The following is a 22,460-nucleotide window of genomic DNA, read 5'->3' on the forward strand; positions in this document are numbered from 1 at the left end:
GCTGTATAAATGACAATGGTCCCAAAAATGTGTCAAAAATGTCCGACATGTCCGCCATAACATTGCAGTCACAATAAAAATCGCTGATCGCCGCCATTTCTAGTAAAAAAATAATTTATAATAAAAATGCTATAAAACTATCCCCTATTTAGTAAACGCTATAACTTTTGTGCAAACCAATCAATCAACGCTTATTGCGATTTTTTTTTACCAAAAATATGTAGAAGAATACGATCGGCCTAAACTGAGTAAAAAAAATGTTTTTTTTATATATGTTTGGGGGATATTTATTATAGCAAAATGTAAAAAATAATGCGCTTTTTTCAAAATTGTCGCACTTATTGTTTATAGCGCAAAAAATAAAAATTGCAGAGGTGATCAAATACCACCAAAAGAAAGCTCTATTTGTGGGAAAAAAAGGACGTAAATTTTGTTTGGGAGCCACATCGCACGCCTGCGCAATTGTCAGTTAAAGCGACGCAGTGCTGAATCGCAAAAAACGCTCTGGTCAGGAAGGGGGTAAAATCTTCCGGGGCTGAAGTGGTTAATACAGTATATTTCTGTGCATTGCTGCAAGTTTAACACAGTATATTTCAGCGTGTTACTCGCCGTTTAACATAGTATTTTTCAGTGCGTTAGTGCACGTTTAATGCAGTATATTTCAGTGCATTACGTGCCGTTTGACGCAGTATATTTCTGTGCATTAGTGCATGTTTACTGCAGTATATTTCAGTGCATTACTGCACGTTTAATGCAGTATATTTCAGTGCGTTACGTGCCATTTAACACAGTATATTTCAGTGCGTTAATGCCAGTTTAACACAGTAGATTTCTGTGTGTTAGTGCACATTTAACGCAGTATTTTTCAGTGCGTTACTGCACGTTTAACGCAGTATATTTCTGTGCATTATTGCACGTTTAACGCAGTATATATTCAGTGCATTACTGCATGTTTAACACAGTATATTTCAGTGCATTAGTGCGCATTTAACACGTTATATTTCTGTGTATTACTGTACTGCACAGTATATTTCTGTGCATTAGTGCACGTGTAACGCAGTATATTTCTGTGCATTAGTGCACATTTAACGCAGTATATGTCAGCGTGTTACGTGCCGTTTAACGCAGTATATTTCAGTGCATTATGTACTGTTCAACGCAGTATATTTCAGTGCGATATGTGTCGTTGAGCACAGTATATTTCTGTGCCTTACTGCGCGTTTAACACAGTATACTGCAGCACAGTATGTTCCGTTTAACGCAGTATATTTCAGTGCATTACTGCATGTATAACGCAGTATATTTCTTATATTTTGGTGCGTTAGTGAACGTTTAACTGAGTATATTTCAGTGCATCACGTGCCGTTTAGCACAGTATATTTCTGTGCATTCATACACATTTAAGGCAGTATATTTCTGTGCGTTACTGTGCGTTACTGCATTATACTGCATTTAACGCAGTATAATGCAGTGCATCAGTGCAGTTTTACTGTAATATATTGTAGTGTGTTAGTGGAGTGTGTCTGGGTAGTGAGTACCACTTTCCATTAATTAAAGTGCATCCTCATACACATTTCCACATCTTTATTACATTTTGTTAATAAGCAACCCCCATCATGTCTGGGAGGCCAACCAGGAGAGGCAGATGTTCCCATGGCACTTTGAGGGGGCCAACAGTGTATGTGTCCACAGGCAAAGGTGGATGTGGTCAGTCCTCAGGCAGGGCATCATTTCCTCTGTTTAATGATGTTGCCTGCGCTATCCAGCCCAGGGGAAGATCCAGGGGGGGCAACAGGGCAATTGCAGCCCCAAGAAAATATTAAAGACTGAGGCTGAGCGCACGCCGGGTAACCAGATCTGCGGTCAGGGCAACTCGCAGGCATTCTAAGCATGAATTACGGCTCAGAAACCTTGACTGCACTCTCCGCCCCCTGTACCTCCCCCTGCAGTTTTTCCTTGTCAAAAGAAGTTTATTGAGTATACAATGTTATAAAGATACATAAAGATACATAAAGTAAGTTTACAAGGATCTATAAAGTAAGCTCATTGTTTTACAGTAGGGTTTATATAGGTAAATATCATGAAATTTCAAATATTAAACATTGGGTTCACGTAAACCTAAATTAAAGATATATATCATTTCCTTAGTTACTTTTGTAGGTATTTAAATGATTTATACCTACTATACATATTGTTTACAAGTAGAGTGTATATAGGTCAAATAAATTCTGATAATGAGCTTTAATCGTAAGGTGGAGAAAAGGAAAGAGAAAGAAGAAAAAGGGTTGAAAGGTAGAGGTATGGTCCACAAGGTTGTCCCGCTCGTCAGTTTATTATTCTTTTTAGTTCTCTTTGAAGCCTTAGAATGGGTGTCTCTGTAAGTCATTTAATCTGTTACCATGGCAACAGGACAGAGTCATTGAAATTTGACAGGAACTGTTGTTTTATCCAAGGATGCCAAAGTTTTTCAAATTTTGGAATTTGATTTTGATCGATGGCTACCATCTTAGCATGGGACATTGTATTATTCATTCTGTGAATTGTTTCTGCTAGTACCAATGTAGGAGATTTCCATGCCTTGGCCACTGTTTGTTTTGTAGCCGTTATTAGTTGGATCATAAGTTTGAATTGAGAGAGTGTTAACCATTCCGGTTTTAGATTAAGTAAAGTTAAATATGGATCTGGTTGTATTATTTTTTTAAATATTTTAAATGCAATCACAAAGACTTCCTTCCAGAAGGTTTGGATTACTGGGCACGTCCACCATATGTGTAAATATGTGCCTATTTCTGGGCATCCTCAAAAACAAAGAGCTGAGGTATTAGGTGAATATTTTGCCACTCTAGCGGGTACAAGGTACCAGCGAGTTAGGACTTTATAATTTGTCTCCAGTGCCAAGATGTTGGGTGAAGATGACTTAGATGTGAGCCATATATTAGACCAGTCCGTGTCTTCTAAAGTTCGTCCCAGGTCCTCCTCCCACCTCTGAACGTAAGAGGGTCTATTAAGATTTGCTACTCCATATAATTGATTATAAAGTGATGAAATTGTACCTTTAGCAAATGGTACAAATCTTTTGTACAGATTGATTCAAAAATGGATAATTGGGATAATGGTGTATCCCCCTTTAGGAATGGTGTATAGAAATTTTTGATTTGGAGATATCTAAATATCTCAGAGTTTGGTAGATCATATTTTTCTCTAAGCGATGGGAATGAAAGGAATGATTTAGATGCTATGAAGTCATTTAGTGTCTGAATGCCTGATGTTGTCCAAGCTTTAAAAGAATTTGGGTAGATCCATGCCGGATAAAAGGCCGGATTTCTGATAAAAGAAAGGAGAGGATTATGTGGAGATTGTAACTGATATTTGGTTTTTAGTTTATCCCAGAGAGATAAGAAGTGTTTAGTTATGGGATTATGAATTTTAAAGCGGTCTTTAGGATCAAGCCATAATAAATTTGATATTAATAGAGAGTCATTTTCTGAAGCCTCTATAAATACCCATAATGGGATTTCCTGTTTTGCATGGTATTTGGACAGACTGGCCAAATGTGCTGCTCTGTAGTAGTTAGTAAAATTAGGGTATCCCAGGCCTCCTTTATTTTTGGGAAGATGTAGTGTGTGTATAGGTATACGTGGTTTAGAAGAGCCCCATATAAACGAAGTTTCTCTTTTTTGTACTATTCTCAAAAAATAGGAAGGAATTGGAATAGGGAGGACTCTGAATAGATAAAGCAATTTGGGTAGAATAGTCATTTTGATTGCATTAATCTTCCCTATCCAGGATAAAGGAAGTTGCGACCATTGTTTTATTAGATTTGTGATCTGTCTTAATACAGGAGGATAATTGGTTGAGAATAAGTCAGAATGAGATGCTGTTAAATGAATTCCAAGATATGGGATTGATTTTTCTGCCAATGTGAATGGGAGTGCAGCCCTAGCAGGGATCAATTCCATGTTTGTGAGTGAAATATTAAGCACTAGGCATTTCTTAGGATTAATCATAAGGCCGGATAGGGCTGCAAATCCATCAAGAGCTGGTATTAAGTTAGGACCAGAGACCTGGGGTGATGATAGAAAAAGTAATATATCGTCTGCAAATATACATAATTTGTGTGTAATACCTCCTACTTCAATGCCAGTTATAGTTTTGTTTGTTCTGATGTATTGGGCCATGGGTTCGAGTATAAGGGCAAATAATAAGGGAGATAATGGGCAACCCTGTCGGGTACCTCTTTCGATATTAAAGGCTTCAGATTTGTATCCAGCATATTTTATATAGGCTTTGGGTTTATTATATAATGCTTTGATCCATGTTAAAAAGTGGGGTCCAAAACCCCATTTTTGTAATGAATATTGCATATATTGCCAGGATACTGTGTCAAATGCCCTCTTAATATCGAGAGATAGAAAACATAAAGGGATTTTCCGTTTTTTAGCAATATGTGCCAATAACACTGCCCTGCGTATATTATCGCCTGCCTGTCTATTTGGCATGAAGCCTATTTGATCTCTATGTATTAATTTTCCTATAATTCTATTGAGGCGTTTTGCTATTATTTTTGCTAATAATTTAATATCGAGGTTTAACAGAGAGATAGGCCGATAATTCACACAGGAAGTATCATCAGAAAGGGGTTTTGGGATCATACAAACAATTGCCATTAGTGTTTCTTGCCGAAAAGAATGTCCATCTAGAAGTTTGTTAAAAGTTTCAGTGAGAATGGGAGAGAGTATTTCTGAGAATGTTTTATAGTATAAAGCCGAGTAGCCGTCTGGGCCTGGTCTTTTGTTAAGTTTTAGGTCTTTTATGGCGTTAGCAACTTCATCTATAGTTATAGGCTCATCCAAACTGCTTTTTTGATTCTGAGATAACTCAGGTAAGGTTATTTTTGAGAAGAAGGATTCAGCTTCTGTAGGATTAAATTCATTGTTTGTCTTGTATAAAGTTGCGAGATGTGAGTGAAATTTATGGACTATTTTAACTGGATTACAAGTGTAAACATTTTTTGATAATTTCAAACGTATTGGTTTGAAAGATTTGTTAGTTGAATTTAATGCCCGAGCCAAATATGTACCTGGTTTGTTTGTATTCATGTAGAAATTGTGTTTGGAGCGTTTGAGGGATTTATCAACTGACTCAGTGAGAAATAGATCGTATTCCAATCTAGATTTTTCCAGATGAGATTTTGTACTCTGAGATGGATTATCTTGAAATGATATGTAGGCTGCATTAAAATTGAGTTCTAGTTTTTTTGCTAGATTTTTGCGTTCCTGTTTAAATAGTGCCATTTGTCTTTGTATTGTACCACGCAAGACAGGCTTATGAGCTTCCCACAGTGTTATTGGGGAGATGTCTGTTGTATTATTAATTGATATGTATTCCTTTAAAGCTTGTTCAATGGCCATCTGATGTAGTGGGTGTTTGAACATTATGTCCGGTAAGTACCACGTTGGGTCATGCGCTTTTGGTATGGCTGAGGCTATAGTAGTGTATACTGCATTATGGTCGGACCACGGAATCGGAATTATATCTGATGCAATAATTTCTGGTATCATTCCTATTGTTAGAAAAATATGATCTATTCTGGTGAAGGTTTGATGAGGGTGCGAGAAATAAGTGAATTTCTTTTTCATTGGGTTACTTTCTCTCCATGAATCTACCAGATTGTATTTGGAAAGAAGTTGAGAAAAAGGTAATCTAGAGGTTATTTTGGATGGTGTAAAAGGTGATTTATCTAGAAATGGGAGGAGGACCTGGTTCGAATCCCCACACATTATCACTGTTCCTATTTTGTGTGTATTAATCACTTGTAATATATGTGAGAGGAATGGTGTAGGTTGTTTGTTAGGAGCGTAGTAGGAAATCACCGTGATTGCTGTATCCATTATATAACCCATGAGTATCAGGTATCTACCTTCTGGGTCTTTAATTTCTGATGATAACGTGAATGGTGTGGATCGGTGAAATGCAATTAGAGTTCCCCTTTGCTTGGTACAGGCAGAAGCCGTGTAAATTTGTTGATAAAAAGGAGAAATATATTTTGGAGTAGAATCTTTGGTGAAGTGTGTTTCTTGGAGGCATACTATGTGAGCCTTCTTGTTATGGAAAGTACGGAAGGCTTTGGTCCTTTTTTGAGGGACATTTATTCCCTGAACATTCAGGGAAAGTATATTCAGTGGTGCCATGGCAATAGATCAAATAGTTTTGACTTACTTTTTGTTATGCAGAGCTGACTGCGCAGATCAACCTGTGTGGACTGAAGAGATGAATAGCTAGAAAAGAAACCAGTGAATTCTGGAGTAAAGAGTAAACAAAAAACATATGAGATTAGATGATACATTGTATAAATTATTTTTTGCAAGTAATCACAATTTACCCGTGAAAGAGAATAAATATCTCTCTCAGGGGAATAAGTGCCTTCGTCACACTCCCACATAATATGGTTGGGAGAATGAGGAGGGCTAATGGGGGTACACGGATCTTCCGCTTACAGGAGAGAAGTGCTATGTCAAAAGACATCAAAATGATGTTTCATTAATTGGAGTGCAGAATATAGTTTTTGTTGAAATTATTTATTCCAGGGTGGTTGTATATGGTTAGTCTTGCCCTAGGCTTAATAATTCAGTTAGAAAGGTACTGTTAATAACTTTGGTATTGATGAAGATAGTTTGAATTATTTGGGGATTTTAACCCTTTTAGAGTAAACAATTACATATTTTATTCATATGTAACTGTTTAGATATGTTAACTCATAAAATTTAGGTTGTATTGCTTCAGATTAGAATAAACAAAAACATAATTCTAGGAACTAGTTAGGTAATAATATATTTGTTTTAAGAAAAGAAAGAAAAAGCTTCCATTACTTCTGGATTATTGAACATATTTGTCCTAAAAAGTAATAAATCTATTGTTATTACCTGATAATATATAACTGAACAAGAATTTCCTTATTTCACTTATATATTCTAAGGCTATATGAATCAGAAGTAATAAGAAATATAACTGGAATGTAACATGATCCCACACAGTGTGTGACTATCAGAATGCAGTTACATTCAGTTATAAATATAGGTTTTTTATAGAGAACCATCTCTTAGTATAATATATGAAGAGATATCAGGAATTAGGATGTCAGTCCATTGAATCTTCTTGGTCCATGGATGATGTGGCATAACGGCCTCTTTTGTGAGAATGATGATTCCCATTTTGTTCTGAAATTTTCTGGGTGCTGCCTGAAGGTGAAGATGACGCTATTCTTCTGCGTGTGGGAGTGTTGCTGCTTGTGGGTTCTGTCAGATTTAATTTTAAAAGGGTTTGTTGTAGTTCATCTGCTGATCTGCTTCTGTAAATTGTACCTTGGTAGTTAAATCTGACTGAAAAGGGGAAGCCCCATTAATACATAATGTTGTGGCGTTGCAGTTCCATTAGTTGGGGTTTCATGGATCGTCTTTTAGTAATAGTAAGTTGGGATAGGTCAGCAAAAATTTGATAATTGTGTCCTTGAAAATTAAGTTCCTTTTTTTCTCTTGCAGCAATTAGTATTTGTTCTTTCGTTCTGTAATAATGAAATTTTGTGATTATATCACGTGGTGGTCCATCTTTCTTTTTGGCTGTGAGGGCTCTGTGTACTCTGTCCAGTTCTAAACGTTCAATAGGGATATCTGGCTTTAGTTCTTGTAATAGAGCAGTAATAGTAGATTGCAGGTCTGTCACAGTTTCAGGTATTCCCCTTATGCGCAAGTTTGAACGTCTGGCTCTATTTTCGTAATCTTCGAGCTTAGTTTGAAGTATTAAATTCTCTTTTTTTAATTGTTCCAATTCTGTTATATTTTCTTGGGTTGTAATTTCAATTTCATCCATTTTTATTTCTAAGGCTGCGGTGCGGTTTCCCAGCTCTCTTATTTCTTTGGTTAGGCTTTTTGTTATTTGGTCTGAGGTTTGTTTTAAAGCCTTATGAAGCATCTTTTCAAATTGTAATAATATTACTGGGGATACTGAGGAGGCTTGTGGAGAAGTTTGTGAGAGGATTTGTGTATCTGACTCAAATGGAGAGTCTTGCTGTGACATTTTCTGTCTGTGAGAGCGCCCTGATGCTGTGTCTTGTGAGGTGACTGGAGCTGCTTCAGCTGCAGTGAGTGCCTGTGAGCTCTTTGTGAGGTGATTTTTATTTCTGCCACGGTTTCCTCCCAGTACCATATTTCCTGCCCAAACTTTCACAGTTTGTTCCCTGGGGCAAAAAGGTTCAAATGGATACCTTTTGAGCCTGCAGGCTCCGCTTTGTCCTTCTCTTCTCTCCTCAGCGGTGTGGAGCTCTAACAATGCATGTCTGCTCTGCTAGGCCCCGCCTCCTGCCCTCCCCCCCTGCAGTTTTTCAACCTCTCTCCTGCAGGCTGCTGCTTGAGTGGGTGGGTGGGGATGTGCCTTTTCCCCAAGATCACGCTCATCTGGAAGAGGGAGATGGGTGCAGCTGCTGAGCAGAGAGAGCTGTGTGGAAGTTCCTGGAGGTGAGCTCTGCTGCTAGCACTACATTGTGGATTTGTTTACAGGCACCTCTATGCTGAGTCTGCTGAGTTGCTGCAGCTTAGCATAGAGGTGCTGTTAGTAACTATGTAACTATGTAACTATTAGACACTTTAATTTGTGGACATTCTTTTCCCTTTTATGCTTTATGACAAATGAGATCTTCATCTTTTTTTCATGACAAGTGAGAAATTGAACTCATTAAAAGATTATGACTGCCCCCTGGTGTATGTCCTCCTGAATCCCCCCCTAGTGTATCAGTGTATGCCCTCCTGAATCCCCCCAGTGTATGCCCTCCTGATCTCCCCCCAGTGTATGCCCTCCTGATCCCCCCATGTATCAGTGTATGCCCTCCTGAATCCCCCCAGTGTATCAGTGTATGCCCTCCTGATCCCCCCAGTGTATCAGTGTATGCCCTCCTGATCCCCCCCAGTGTATGCCCTCCTGATCCCCCCATGTATCAGTGTATGTCCTCCTGAATCCCCCCAGTGTATCAGTGTAGGCCCTCCTGAATCCCCCCCAGTATATCACTGTATGCCCTCCTGATCTCTCCCAGTGTATCAGTGTATGCTCTCCTGAATCCCCTCCAGTGTATCAGTGTATGCCCTCCTGATCTTTCCCAGTGTATCAGTGTATGCCCTCCTGATTCCCCCCCCGGTGTATCAGTGTATGCCCTCCTGATCCCCCCCAGTGTATCAGTGTATGCCCTCCAGATCCCCCACTGTATGCCCTCCTGATCTCCCCAGTGTATGCCCTCCTGACCCCCCCAGTGTATGCCCTCCCAACCCCCCCAGTTTATGCCCTCCTTATCTCCCCCCCAGTGTATGCCTCCTGATCGCCCCCTCGGTGTATGCCCTCCTGATCTCCCTCCCCAGTGTATGCCCTCCCAATCTCCCCCCAGTATATGCTCTCCTGATCTCCCCCCATGTATGCCCTCCTGATCCCCCCAGTGTATGCCCTCCTGATCTCCCCCCAGTGTATGCCCTCCTGATCTCCCCCAGTGTATGCCCTCTTGATCTCCCCCCAGTGTATGCCCTCCTGATCCCCCCCAATGTATGCCCTCCTGATCTCCCTCCCCAGTGTATGCCCTCCTGATCTCCCCCTCAGTGTATGCCCTTCCGATCTCCCCCCAGTATATGCTCTCCTGATCTCCCCCCATGTATGCCCTCCTGATCCCCCCAGTGTATGCCCTCCTGATCTCAAGCCAGTGTATGCCCTCCTGATCTCCCCCAGTGTATGCCCTCTTGATCTCCCCCCAGTGTATGCCCTCCTGATTTCCCCCCAATGTATGCCCTCCTGATCTCCCTCCCCAGTGTATGCCCTCCTGATCTCCCACTCAGTGTATGCCCTTCCGATCTCCCCCCAGTATATGCCCTCCTGATCTCCCCCCAGTGTATGCCCTCCTGATCTCCCCCCAGTGTATGCCCTCCTGATCTCCCCCCAGTGTATGTCCTCCTGATCTCCCCCCAGTGTATGCCCTCCTGATCCCCCCCAGTGTATGCCCTCCTGATCTCCCCAGTTTTCCCCCCCAGTGTATGCCCTCCTGATCTCCCTCCCCAGTGTATACCCTCCTGATCTCCCCCCAGTGTATGCCCTTCTGATCTCCCCCCAGTATATGCCCTCCTGATCTCCCCCCAGTGTATGCCCTCCTGATCCCCCCCCAGTGTATGCCCCCCTGATCTCCCCCCCAGTGTATGCCCTCCTGATCCCCCCCAGTGTATGCCCTCCTGATCCCCCCAGTGTAGGCCCTCCTGATCTCCCCCCAGTGTATGCCCTCCTGATCACCCCTTAGTGTATGCCCTCCTGATATGTATGCCCTCCTGATCCCCCCGTGTATGCTCTCCTGATTCCCCCCCCAGTGTATGCCCTTCTGATCCCCCCAGTGTATGCCCTCCTGATCCCCCCCTGTGTATGCCTTCCTGATCCCCACAGTGTATGCCCTCCTGATCCCCCCAGTGTATGCCCTCCTGATCCCCCCTAGTGTTTGCCCTCTTGATCCCCCCAATGTATGCCCTCCTGATCCCCCCGTGTATTCCCTCCCGATCCCACCCAGTGTGTGCCCTACTGTTCCCTGCACACTGCCCTACATACTACTGACCTCTGCACACTACCCTACATACTACAGACCTCTGTACACTACCTTACATACTACTGACCTCTGTACACTACCCTACATACTACTGACCTCTGTACACTGTATTATACATTAAATTCAGTTACGTAAGTAAAACCTTATTTTCTGGCAGTGGCCCTCCCGAGACTAGACTCTGGATCCGCCACTGATCCAGCCACAGCATGCAGATGAGGTGGTAGACTTGCTTACTAAACCATCCTCATCCTCCTTATCCTCCACCAAAGCAGAAACTAGTGCGCAGTCCACTGCAGCTGCCAGAGTGGCTAAATCTGCCTCCTTGTCCACTGCTATTCCTGCTTATAGCCCCAGCATCAGGCATGGAGGTGTCAGCTGAGTTATTTGAACACAGCATCAGTCACTTGCTCCTTGATGATGCACAGCCATTACTTGATTCAGATTTTGGTTCTGAGGTTGAGGAAGGTAGGAACATGAGCCTACAGAGAGGAGAGAACACTGGTACACAAATTGGCAGTCATGTTCCCCCAGCCGTAGCATATTGCCAAGTTGCCTCCAGTGGTAATAAGGATGGAGATAATGATGATGATGAGGTCACTGTCACTGATGCGACTTGGGTGCTGGATAAAGCAGAGGAGGAAAGTGAGGGTGAGGCACAACCCCAACAAAGCAATCATCAAGAAAGAGTAGAGAGCAGCCATCCTATTTCATCACATTGTGGAGCTGTTATCTCTCAGCCCACTTCCCATAGCTCAGCTGTTTGAGCCTTTTTTTAGCACATGTGCAGCCAATCACACTGTTGCAATTTGCAAACTCTGTCTCAAGCACATCAAGTGTGGCAAAAACACCAGCCATTTGGGTACCACATGCTTGACAATGCATTAAACCTCCCACCACTCAGCCCATTGGCAAAAGCACCTGAAAGCCACACAAAAGGGATGCAATTCTGTTCCTCCTCCTTACTCACCCCAGTCTACACTGCTTTACCTCATGACATCTCAGCAGCCTCCACTGACAGGGATGATGGTATAGTGCATGGTGTCCCAGGTCCTTGCAGCACATCTGCCAGTAGCACATCACCAGCTGTAGACTATAGCCAGCAAATTTCTCATCCCCATCTGCTGCAGTGAAATTAAAATACAGTGACTGGCACCCACATGCCCAGCATCTAAATGCAAGCTTGTCAAAGCTGTTGACTTTACAACTTCTGCCTTTCCGTCTGGTGGATTCTGCCCCCTTCCATGAATTCATAGAATGTGCTGTTATACAATGGCAGGTTCCCACCCACTATTTCTTTTCACATGAGGCCATTCCAGCTCTGTCACGTGGAAGGCAAGTTTGTGGCATCGTTGGGAAAGGCAGTCAGCCGCAAAGTCCTCATTACTGCAGGATGCAGGACAGGGCTCATTATAACAGCTTGTTGTGATGCCACGTCTCCATACAGCTAATGGTGATGATGCAAGATTTGTCAGCTTTACCCCCCCTTCCTCCTCCTCCATGCTCTTCTCTGCTCAATTGCCAAGTCCTGGATGTGAGGCTGGATTGCAGAGAGGGCGTCCCTTACGGCTAAGTGCAGCGTAACCCTGAGAATGAGACAGGGAGTACAGTGCCCAAAGGTGCACAGGTTGCCTGAATGCTATTGCTGGGTAGCTGGTAGCAGGGAGCTGCTGGGGTGTGCTGGTGAGGTTGATAGGGCAACCGTGCGAGAAGAGATCCCAGGTATGGAGCCTTCGAGCAACCAGGAACAGATTCAGAACCAGGCCAAAGGTCATACACAACAGGAATCAGTCCAAGATAAGGTACAGCAGGATAATCAGGAACGGAATCGGTAGCCAAGCCAGGTGTCAAACACGAGAGGATGATCAAGGTACAGATGAAGGAGAGTAGGGATGAGCTTCGAGTTCGAGTCGAACTCATGTTCGACTCGAACATTGGCTGTTCGCAAGTTCACCGAACAGCGAACAATTTGGGGTGTTCGCGGCAAATTCGAATGCCGCGGAACACCCTTTAAAAGTCTATGGGAGAAATCAAAAGTGCTAATTTTAAAGGCTAATATGCAAGTTATTGTCATAAAAAGTGTTTGGGGACCTGGGTCCTGCCCCAGGGGACATGGATCAATGCAAAAAAAAGTTTTAAAAACGGCCGTTTTTTCAGGAGCAGTGATTTTAATAATGCTTAAAGTCAATCAATAAAAGTGTAATATCCCTTTAAATTTCGTACCTGGGGGGTGTCTATAGTGTGCCTGTAAAGGGGCGCATGTTTCCTGTGTTTAGAACAGTCTGACAGCAAAATGACATTTTGAAGGAAAAAACTCATTTAAAACTACTCGCGGCTATTGCATTGCCGACAATACACATAGAAGTTCATTGATAAAAACGGCATGGGAATTCCCCAAAGGGGAACCCCGAACCAAAATTAAAAAAAAAAATGACGTAGGAGTCCCCCTAAATTCCATACCAGGCCCTTCAGGTCTGGTATGGATATTAAGGGGAACCCCGGCCAAAATGTAAAAAAAAAAATGACGTGGGGTTCCCCCTAAATTCCATACCAGACCCTTCAGGTCTGGTATGGATTTTAAGGGGAACCCCGCGCCAAAAAAAAAAAAAAAAAACGGCGTGGGGTCCCCCCAAAAATCCATACCAGACCCTTATCCGAGCACGCAACCTGGCAGGCCGCAGGAAAAGAGGGGGGGACGAGAGTGCGGCCCCCCCTCCCTCCTGAACCGTACCAGGCCACATGCCCTCAACATTGGGAGGGTGCTTTGGGGTAGCCCCCCAAAACACCTTGTCCCCATGTTGATGAGGACAAGGGCCTCATCCCCACAACCCTGGCCGGTGGTTGTGGGGGTCTGCGGGCGGAGGGCTTATCGGAATCTGGAAGCCCCCTTTAACAAGGTGACCCCCAGATCCCGCCCCCCCCTGTGTGAAATGGTAAGGGGGTACATAAGTACCCCTACCATTTCACGAAAAAAGTGTCAAAAATGTTAAAAATGACAAGAGACAGTTTTTGACAATTCCTTTATTTAAATGCTTCTTCTTTCTTCTATCTTCCTTCATCTTCTGGTTCTTCTGGTTCTTCTGGCTCTTCTGGTTCTTCCTCCGGCGTTCTCGTCCAGCATCTCCTCCGCGGCGTCTTCTATCTTCTTCTCCTCGGGCCGCTCCGCACCCATGGCATGGGGGGGAGGCTCCCGCTCTTCTCTTCTTCTTTTCTTCTCTTCTTCTCTTCTTCTTTTCTTCTTTTCTTCTCCGGGCCGCTCCGCAATCCATGCTGGCATGGAGGGAGGCTCCCGCTGTGTGACGGCGCTCCTCGTCTGACAGTTCTTAAATAACGGGGGGGCGGGGCCACCCGGTGACCCCGCCCCCCTCTGACGCACGGTGACTTGACGGGACTTCCCTGTGACGTCACGGGGAATGCCACAGGGAAGTCCCGTCAAGTCACCGTGCGTCAGAGGGGGGCGGGGTCACCGGGTGGCCCCGCCCCCCCGTAATTTAAGAACTGTCAGACGAGGAGCGCCGTCACACAGCGGGAGCCTCCCTCCATGCCAGCATGGATTGCGGAGCGGCCCGGAGAAGAAAAGAAGAAAAGAAGAAGAGAAGAAGAGAAGAAAAGAAGAAGAGAAGAGCGGGAGCCTCCCCCCATGCCATGGGTGCGGAGCGGCCCGAGGAGAAGAAGATAGAAGACGCCGCGGAGGAGATGCTGGACGAGAACGCCGGAGGAAGAACCAGAAGAGCCAGAAGAACCAGAAGAACCAGAAGATGAAGGAAGATAGAAGAAAGAAGAAGCATTTAAATAAAGGAATTGTCAAAAACTGTCTCTTGTCATTTTTAACATTTTTGACACTTTCTTCGTGAAATGGTAGGGGTACTTATGTACCCCCTTACCATTTCACACAGGGGGGGGCCGGGATCTGGGGGTCACCTTGTTAAAGGGGGCTTCCAGATTCCGATAAGCCCCCCGCCCGCAGACCCCCACAACCACCGGCCAGGGTTGTGGGGATGAGGCCCTTGTCCTCATCAACATGGGGACAAGGTGTTTTGGGGGGCTACCCCAAAGCACCCTCCCAATGTTGAGGGCATGTGGCCTGGTACGGTTCAGGAGGGAGGGGGGGCCGCACTCTCGTCCCCCCCTCTTTTCCTGCGGCCTGCCAGGTTGCGTGCTCGGATAAGGGTCTGGTATGGATTTTTGGGGGGACCCCACGCCGTTTTTTTTTTTTTTTTGGCGCGGGGTTCCCCTTAAAATCCATATTTAGGGGGAACCCCACGTCATTTTTTTTTTTAAATTTTGGCCGGGGTTCCCCTTAATATCCATACCAGACCTGAAGGGCCTGGTATGGAATTTAGGAGGACTCCCACGTCATTTTTTTTTTTTAATTTTGGTTCGGGGTTCCCCTTTGGGGAATTCCCATGCCGTTTTTATCAATGAACTTCTATGTGTATTGTCGGCAATGCAATAGCCGCGAGTAGTTTTAAATGAGTTTTTTCCTTCAAAATGTCATTTTGCTGTCAGACTGTTCTAAACACAGGAAACATGCGCCCCTTTACAGGCATACTATAGACACCCCCCAGCTACGAAATTTAAAGGGATATTACACTTTTATTGTTTGACTTTAAGCATTATTAAAATCACTGCTCCTGAAAAAATGGCCGTTTTTAAAACTTTTTTTTGCATTGATCCATGTCCCCTGGGGCAGGACCCAGGTCCCCAAACACTTTTTATGACAATAACTTTCATATAAGCCTTTAAAATTAGCACTTTTGATTATTCATGTTCGTGTCCCATAGACTTTAACGGTGTTCGCATGTTCGAACGAACTTTTTTTCTGTTCGCATGTTCTGGTGCGAAACGAACAGGGGGGTGTTCGGCTCATCCCTAAAGGAGAGTAGTCAGGTCCAAGCCGGGGTCAATGCAGGCAGAAAACAGGAGTAGTCAGGCAAGCCAGGTGGTAACAAGAAGCAGGTATAACAACAGGCACAGGAGACAAAGGAAGCTGACGATAATCCAGTGACCAGCGTATACCAGCAGCAGGCTTAAATAGACCAAAGGGCGCCAATAATTACCGTGATGCATGTGCGTTAGCACACGCGTCTGCGCGCTCCTGCTGTTGCGCACCTGTGTGCACCCGTCGTTGTGTGCCTACGTGCGTGCATGCGCACAGGGTTTCGTCCAGCGCCACCATGATGGATACTGGCAGAATTACCCGTCCTACTACTGTTACCCAGACAGTGCCCCCCCAAGGGGCAGCCTCAGGATGCCCAATCGAGCCCATCTTTCGGGGTATCGGGCTCGAAACCTGTGCAACAGACTAGAGGCATGAATATTATCTGCTGGTTCCAAAGAATTGTCTTCTACAGAGTAACCCTTCCATTTAACAAAGGAATTGAATAGTCCTACCTCTCTGAGACTGGAGGCGGTGGAGCTTCTTCTCTCCCTGGAAAAGGACTGGAAACAACAGATTTTAACAAAGAAACATGGAATACTGGGTGGATTTTATAGGAGCTTGGTAAAGACAATTCAAATGCTACTGGGTTAATTTCTTTCTTAATTGTGAATGGACCGATAAACCTTGGTCCTAGCTTCTGGGAGGGGCAAGGAAGCTTGAGATTTGTTGAAGAGAGCCATACTTTGTCTCCAATCTTAAAGACAGGGTCTCTCCTCCCCTTGTTATAATGTTTTTTATAATTCTCTTGGGCTTTTTGCATAGTTGCCTGGAGGGTTAGGTAATTTACCTGAATGGAATTTATCCTGTCCTGGACTGCGGATACTGAAGTCTCTGGTATGACATTGGGCAAAAATGAGGGATGGAAACCGTAGTTGGCCCAGAAAGGTGACTGATTAGTGGAAGCATGGACTAAATTGTTGTATGCAAACTCCGCACATGGGAGTAACGAGATCCAATCGTCCTGGGAGAAGGAGCAAAAGCAACATAGATATTGTTCTAAAGTTTGATTAGTTCTTTCGGTTTGACCATTGCTTTGAGGATGGTAAGCTGAAGATAGACACACTTTAATGGAAAGCATTTTTCACAGCTCTTTCCAGAACGTAGAGGTGAATTGCACCCCTCTGTCGGACACAATGTTGCTAGGTAGGCCGTGAAATCTGACTATCTCTTTTATAAAGATCTTTGCTATGTCTGCAGCAGATGGTATACCCATTGTGGGCAAGAAGTGCACCATTTTGGATAAGCGGTCAATGACTACCACGATGGCTGTAAATTCCTCTGAGGGTGGTAACTCTGCTATGAAATACATAGATATTTCTTTCCATGGTTGCTCCGGCACTGGCAATGGGCATAGCAAGCCCCAAGATTTGATGTTAGTCCCCTTGTTACGCTGACAGGTGGTGCAGGAACTGACATATTCCCTGCAATCAGGTTTCAGAGTGGGCCACCAAAAATATCGCTGAACAAGCTCCAAAGTCTTTCGTACCCCGAAGTGACCAGCAAGTTGGTGGTCATGCAAAGTCTTTAGAATCTGGATTCTGGCTTGCTGCGGAACAAAGATTTTGTTTTGATACCAAAGAAACCTTTCAAAGAAACCTTTCCTGGTTTCTTAAGGACAGTGCCTCTTGTTCAGAGCATTGAGAAGAAGCTTGTTTAAGTGAGGAAATCAGGTCGGTTTGGATCATGAGGAAGTTCTGTGGAGACAATATAGTGCTGGGAGTGATTTCTTTGGGAGTGTCAGGAAACATCCAGGACAAGGCATCAGCCTTCCCGCTCTTGGACCCAGTTTGGAAGGAAATATGAAAATTGAATCTAGCAAAAAACAAAGCCCATCAAGCCTGTTGGGGTCTTACTCATTTAGCAGTGCGAAGATACTCTAGGTTTCTGTGATCCGTGAATATCATAATGGGGAGCTGAGCACCTTCAAGGAGATACTGCCACTCCTCTAGGGCAGTTTTAATAGCCAAGAGTTCTCAAACACCCACATCATAATTTCTTTCAGACTGACTCATTTTCCAGGAGGAGAAGGCCACAGGATGGAGCAACGACTTAGGCCCCTGACGTTGAGATAAAACTGCCCCTGCGACAACTTCAGAGGTGTCAACCTCTAAGATGTAAGGCAGGGCAGGATCAGGGTGTTGCAGGATTGGTGCAGAGGTAAAAAGAGATTTAAGTTTGTCAAAGTCTGATTGGGCTTCTGGGGACCACAGGAACTGATGTATGTAAACGGGTTACTTGGGTGATTGGTGAAATGATGGGGGAAAAGTTCTTTATAAACCTCCCATAAAAATTTGCGAAACTCACAAATCTTTGCACTCCCTTCTTATCCAAGGGAGTTGGCCAGTCCAAGATTGCCTGCACCTTTTGTGGATCCATAGCAAGACCACCAGTGGAGATGATTAGCCCCAGGAATCGTATTGACTCTTTTTGAAATCGCACTTTTCTGCTTTTACATAAAGTTTGTGCTTCCACACTGTGTGCAGAACTGTCTTCACAAGCGTACGGTGGAGCTCCAGGGTAGTCGAGAATATAAGGATATCATCCAGATAGATGATGACAAAGTAGTCTAAAAATTCTCGAAAAATATCATTTCCGAAATGTTGGAATGTGGCGGGGGTGTTGCACAATCCGAATGGCATCACTAAATACTCAAAGTGTCCAAAGCGAGTTCTAAACGCTGTCTTTCATTCGTCACCCTTATGCATGTGAACAAGATTGTAGGCTCCCCGAAGGTCAAGCTTAGTAAATATCTGAGCAGTATGGAATCTCTGGAAAAGCTCCAGGACTAGAGGGAGAGGGTAATGGTTTTTTATGGTAATTTTATTGAGTTCCCTGTAATCCACACATGGTCTTAGGGATTTGTCCTTTTTTTCGACAAAAAAGATTTTGGCTCCAGCAGGAGAAGAGGAAGAACGCATGAAGCCTTTCTCCAAGTTTTCATCAATGTATTGTCGCAATGTTCCTAGTTCCATCTCAGAGAGGGGAAATATCGAATGGGATTTTGGCTCCTGGGAGTAATTCAATCCGACAGTCGTATGACTGATGTGGTGGCTAGGGATAAGCCGAACACCCCCCGGTTCGGTTCGCACCAGAACCTGCGTACGGACCGAAAGTTTGCGCTAACTTAGAACCCTGTTAAAGTCTATGGGACTCGAACGTTCAAAATCAAAAGTGCTAATTTTAAAGGATAATATGCAAGTTATTGTCCTAAAAAGAGTTTGGGGACCAGGGTCCTGCCCCAGGGGACATGTATCAATGCAAAAAAAGTTTTAAAAACGGCCGTTTTTTCGGGAGCATTGATTTTAATGATGCTTAAAGTGAAAAAAAAAAGTGAAATATTCCTTTAAATATCCTACCTGGGGGGTGTCTATAGTATGCCTGCAAAGTGGCGTGTGTTTCCCGTGCTTAGAACAGTCCCTGCACAAAATGACATTTTTAAAGGAATAAAAGTCATTTAAAACTGCTTGCGGCTTTAATGTAATGTCAGGTCCCGGCAATATGGATGAAAATCAGTGAGACAAATGGCATGGGTACACCCCTAGTCCATTACCAGGCCCTTTGGGTCTTGTATGGATATTAAGGGGAACCCCACACCCAAATTAAAAAAAGAAAAGGCACTATATACTCTGAACAGCAGTATACAGGCGGTGCAAACAAGACAGGGACTGTAGGTTTGTTGTTAAGTAGAATCTGTTTGTAATTTTGATCTGGTACATTTTTAAAGTGTAGCTCCAGCCAAAAAATCTATTTTTAAGCATTTTGGAAAACATAGGGAAGGGTTATCACCCCTGTAACATTTGTTTTGCTGTCTGTGCACCTCTTCAGAAGATTTCACCTCACTTTCTGTCCCAATGACAAATGTTTTTTGAAAATTTGGGGTTTTTAGTGAAACAAGGATTGGTGATAAAGCATCAGTGGAGAGGAGACACGTTTTTCCCATATTAACTCTTACAGGAGAAAATTTCCCTTCCTAGGGGTAGATTTCATCTCACTTCCTAAATGTACAAAAATTTCCCTTCCTAGGGGTAGATTTCATCTCACTTCCTAAATGTAAAAAAATGTACCAGATCAAAATTACAAACAGATTCTACTTAACAACAAACCTACAGTCCCTGTCTTGTTTGCACCGCCTGTATACTGCTGTTCAGAGTATATAGTGCCTTTTCTTTTTTTAATTTGGGTGTGGGGTTCCCCTTAATATCCATACAAGACCCAAAGGGCCTGGTAATGGACTAGGGGTGTACCCATGCCATTGTCTCCTTCCGTTTGCAAGTAGGAGTCGTTTGGAAGTTGAATGTTTGAAAGTAGGGGCCTGTCCTATATACTCTGCAAAAATTGGGCCTTTGGTGGTGGTGTTGCCACAACACTGTAAGCCCTCACAGTTACTCTTGGTGGGCGCAGGTATGGGCCCTGCTGTGAAATATTAGATCAAGAATTGTAATTATATGTCCCTGTTGAACAGAGGCAGAAAAATTGGGCCTTAGGCACTGTTGCCACAACACTGCAACCCTACACAGATGCTATAGTTGGAGCGCAGGAATGAGCGCTGCTGCAAAGTATTGCATCAAAAATTGGAATTATACGCCCCTGTTAAACAGGGGCTGAAAAATTGGGCCTTAGGCACTGTTGCCACAACACTGCAACCCCTCACAGATGCTATAGTTGGAGCGCAGGAATGAGCCCTGCTGCAAAGTATTGCATCAAAAATTGTAATTACACGCCCCTTTTAAATAGGGCAGAACAATTGGGCCTTAGCCACTGCTGCCACAACACTGCAACCCTTCACAGATACTAAGGCATATGTTGCAAATAGATAAAAGAAAAAAAGGTGCCTCTAAGTGCAGAATTAAAACTTTTAATATCCCAAAACAAGATTAAAAACACTTACAGAATCAAGGATAAGAAGAGGCATAACATGAATGTATGAAGCAGGTGATCCGGCATCAGGAGGTCCCAGTGTATCACAGCTTTCCAGGGATAATGATATGCAGCAGCAGAAGGTCCCAGGATAACCAGCAGGTGAACACCCCAGGCTCTGGGAACACTGGTGAAGCAATCGAGTCGTCGGAGTCAGCATGGAGCATGAATCCCGGAAATGACGTCAGAGGGAGGGGACAACAACCAGCATGGACCGCAAACAGGAAATATGTCATCAAAATGGGACGCATTTCAGAACTACTGATTGGTTCCTTCTTCAAGCCAATGACAACAGGTTTGTAGAAGCTGAGCTTCTTATAGTCTATGGGCGGAGCTGTGGGTGGGGCTATGGGTGGTGATAAGGGAAAAAAAACAATGCTGCAGCATCCCAGGAACTAGTGTGATCCATGGGCATAGAACTGCACAGTAAACATAAAGACAGAGCGGGATGCAGCCCGCACATGAAAAACGGCAAGACAAATACAGCAAGTATATATAAAAGGAAAGGAACTTGAAATCAATGAAAAAATATGTATAAAATGGAACAAAACGGTCAAATCGTACATTGCTCCTCAGTAGCAGATGTCACTAAAAATTAATCATTTAAAAAATGATCACTGGATCAATATATGGGGATAACAAACAGAATAAAGTAATAGGTATACATGCGTGTGCATGCATGCGCTCACAAGAAACAACCACAGACGCAAAAAAGACGCATAGCTGAAAGAAAAAATGCATAGATGCAAAAACAAAACAAAAAACGCATAGATGCAAAAAAACGAATAGATGAAAGAAAAAAAATGCATAGATGCGAAAACAAAACAAAAAATGCATAGATTCCAAAAAAACGCATAGATGCAAGGAAAAAATAATAAATAAAAAAAATGTCCATTGGATGAATCATTATGCGCACACATCCTATAGGAAAAACAGAATGGCCTTTCTCTGATCCTGCACACATAAAAAACATATATCATAATACTGGGTATCCCATGTGGTAGGGATCCCCCTTTTTTATTCCCCTTTTTTACCCCCCTTTTTTACCCCCTTTTTTACCCCCCTTTTTCTATAGCATAACCCCTTTTTTGGATATTTCTAGTTCTTTATCCATTCTGCATATAATGGATAGTGGGTGTTATAAATCATATACACCATTATTGATGATTTAGTCCCAGTTCTAATTAATTAATTTTTTCACATATATTTTTATATATTTTAAAACATTTTTTATTAATATTTTTATTAATATTTTATCTGATTATAGTTCTAGTAGTAATAAATATTTTTTAGATACCTAAGAGCATTATTTTTATATATATTATTTCTTATATATATATATATATTTTATATGTTTATTGCATCCAGGCTCATAGTATCAAGGTCTATTACACCATTATCTTCTGACATCCATATTTCGATTTGGCTTATTTTCGTTTTTGTATGATTCGACCAAATATCTCAGTCTATTGTGTATGACCATTTAATACAGACAAATAGCTAAATTATTGTCTCCCAATTACAACAAAAGATCTTACAGACAGTAGTAGTATTGGAGCAGTATGTAATGTGTAATTAACCATGACGAATAGGCGGTATGCTGTTACATAGACTATATAGACCTGCGGCTCTGCTAACTCATACACACCCCCCGAGCGGTATTTACATAATAGGGGAGGTTCGATGGAGCCGGGAGGACTATATCTGTGTGTGAAGCGTGAAGCGTCGACACCGTCTTTGACAACGTCTGATGACGAAACGCGTAAGGCGGAGTCACGCTCACACGTCATACCCGGAAGAGCCGGCTGGAATGCAAGGTGGGACGCCCGCTCGGATTCAATTCCCGATCCCATCCTTTGCACCCAGCCGTGGTTGTAATGTTTTTAAACTTTTAAACTTTGAATAAACTGGACGTACTTCACTATGAAAGCCCCCTGTCTATTTCTTTGCGGGAGGAGGATCTAGCAGTACGGAGGTGGATAGTAGTGG

This window comes from Aquarana catesbeiana, linkage group LG09 (genome assembly GCF_042186555.1).
Source record: "Aquarana catesbeiana isolate 2022-GZ linkage group LG09, ASM4218655v1, whole genome shotgun sequence".
In the NCBI taxonomy this organism is placed as follows: Eukaryota; Metazoa; Chordata; class Amphibia; order Anura; family Ranidae; genus Aquarana; species Aquarana catesbeiana.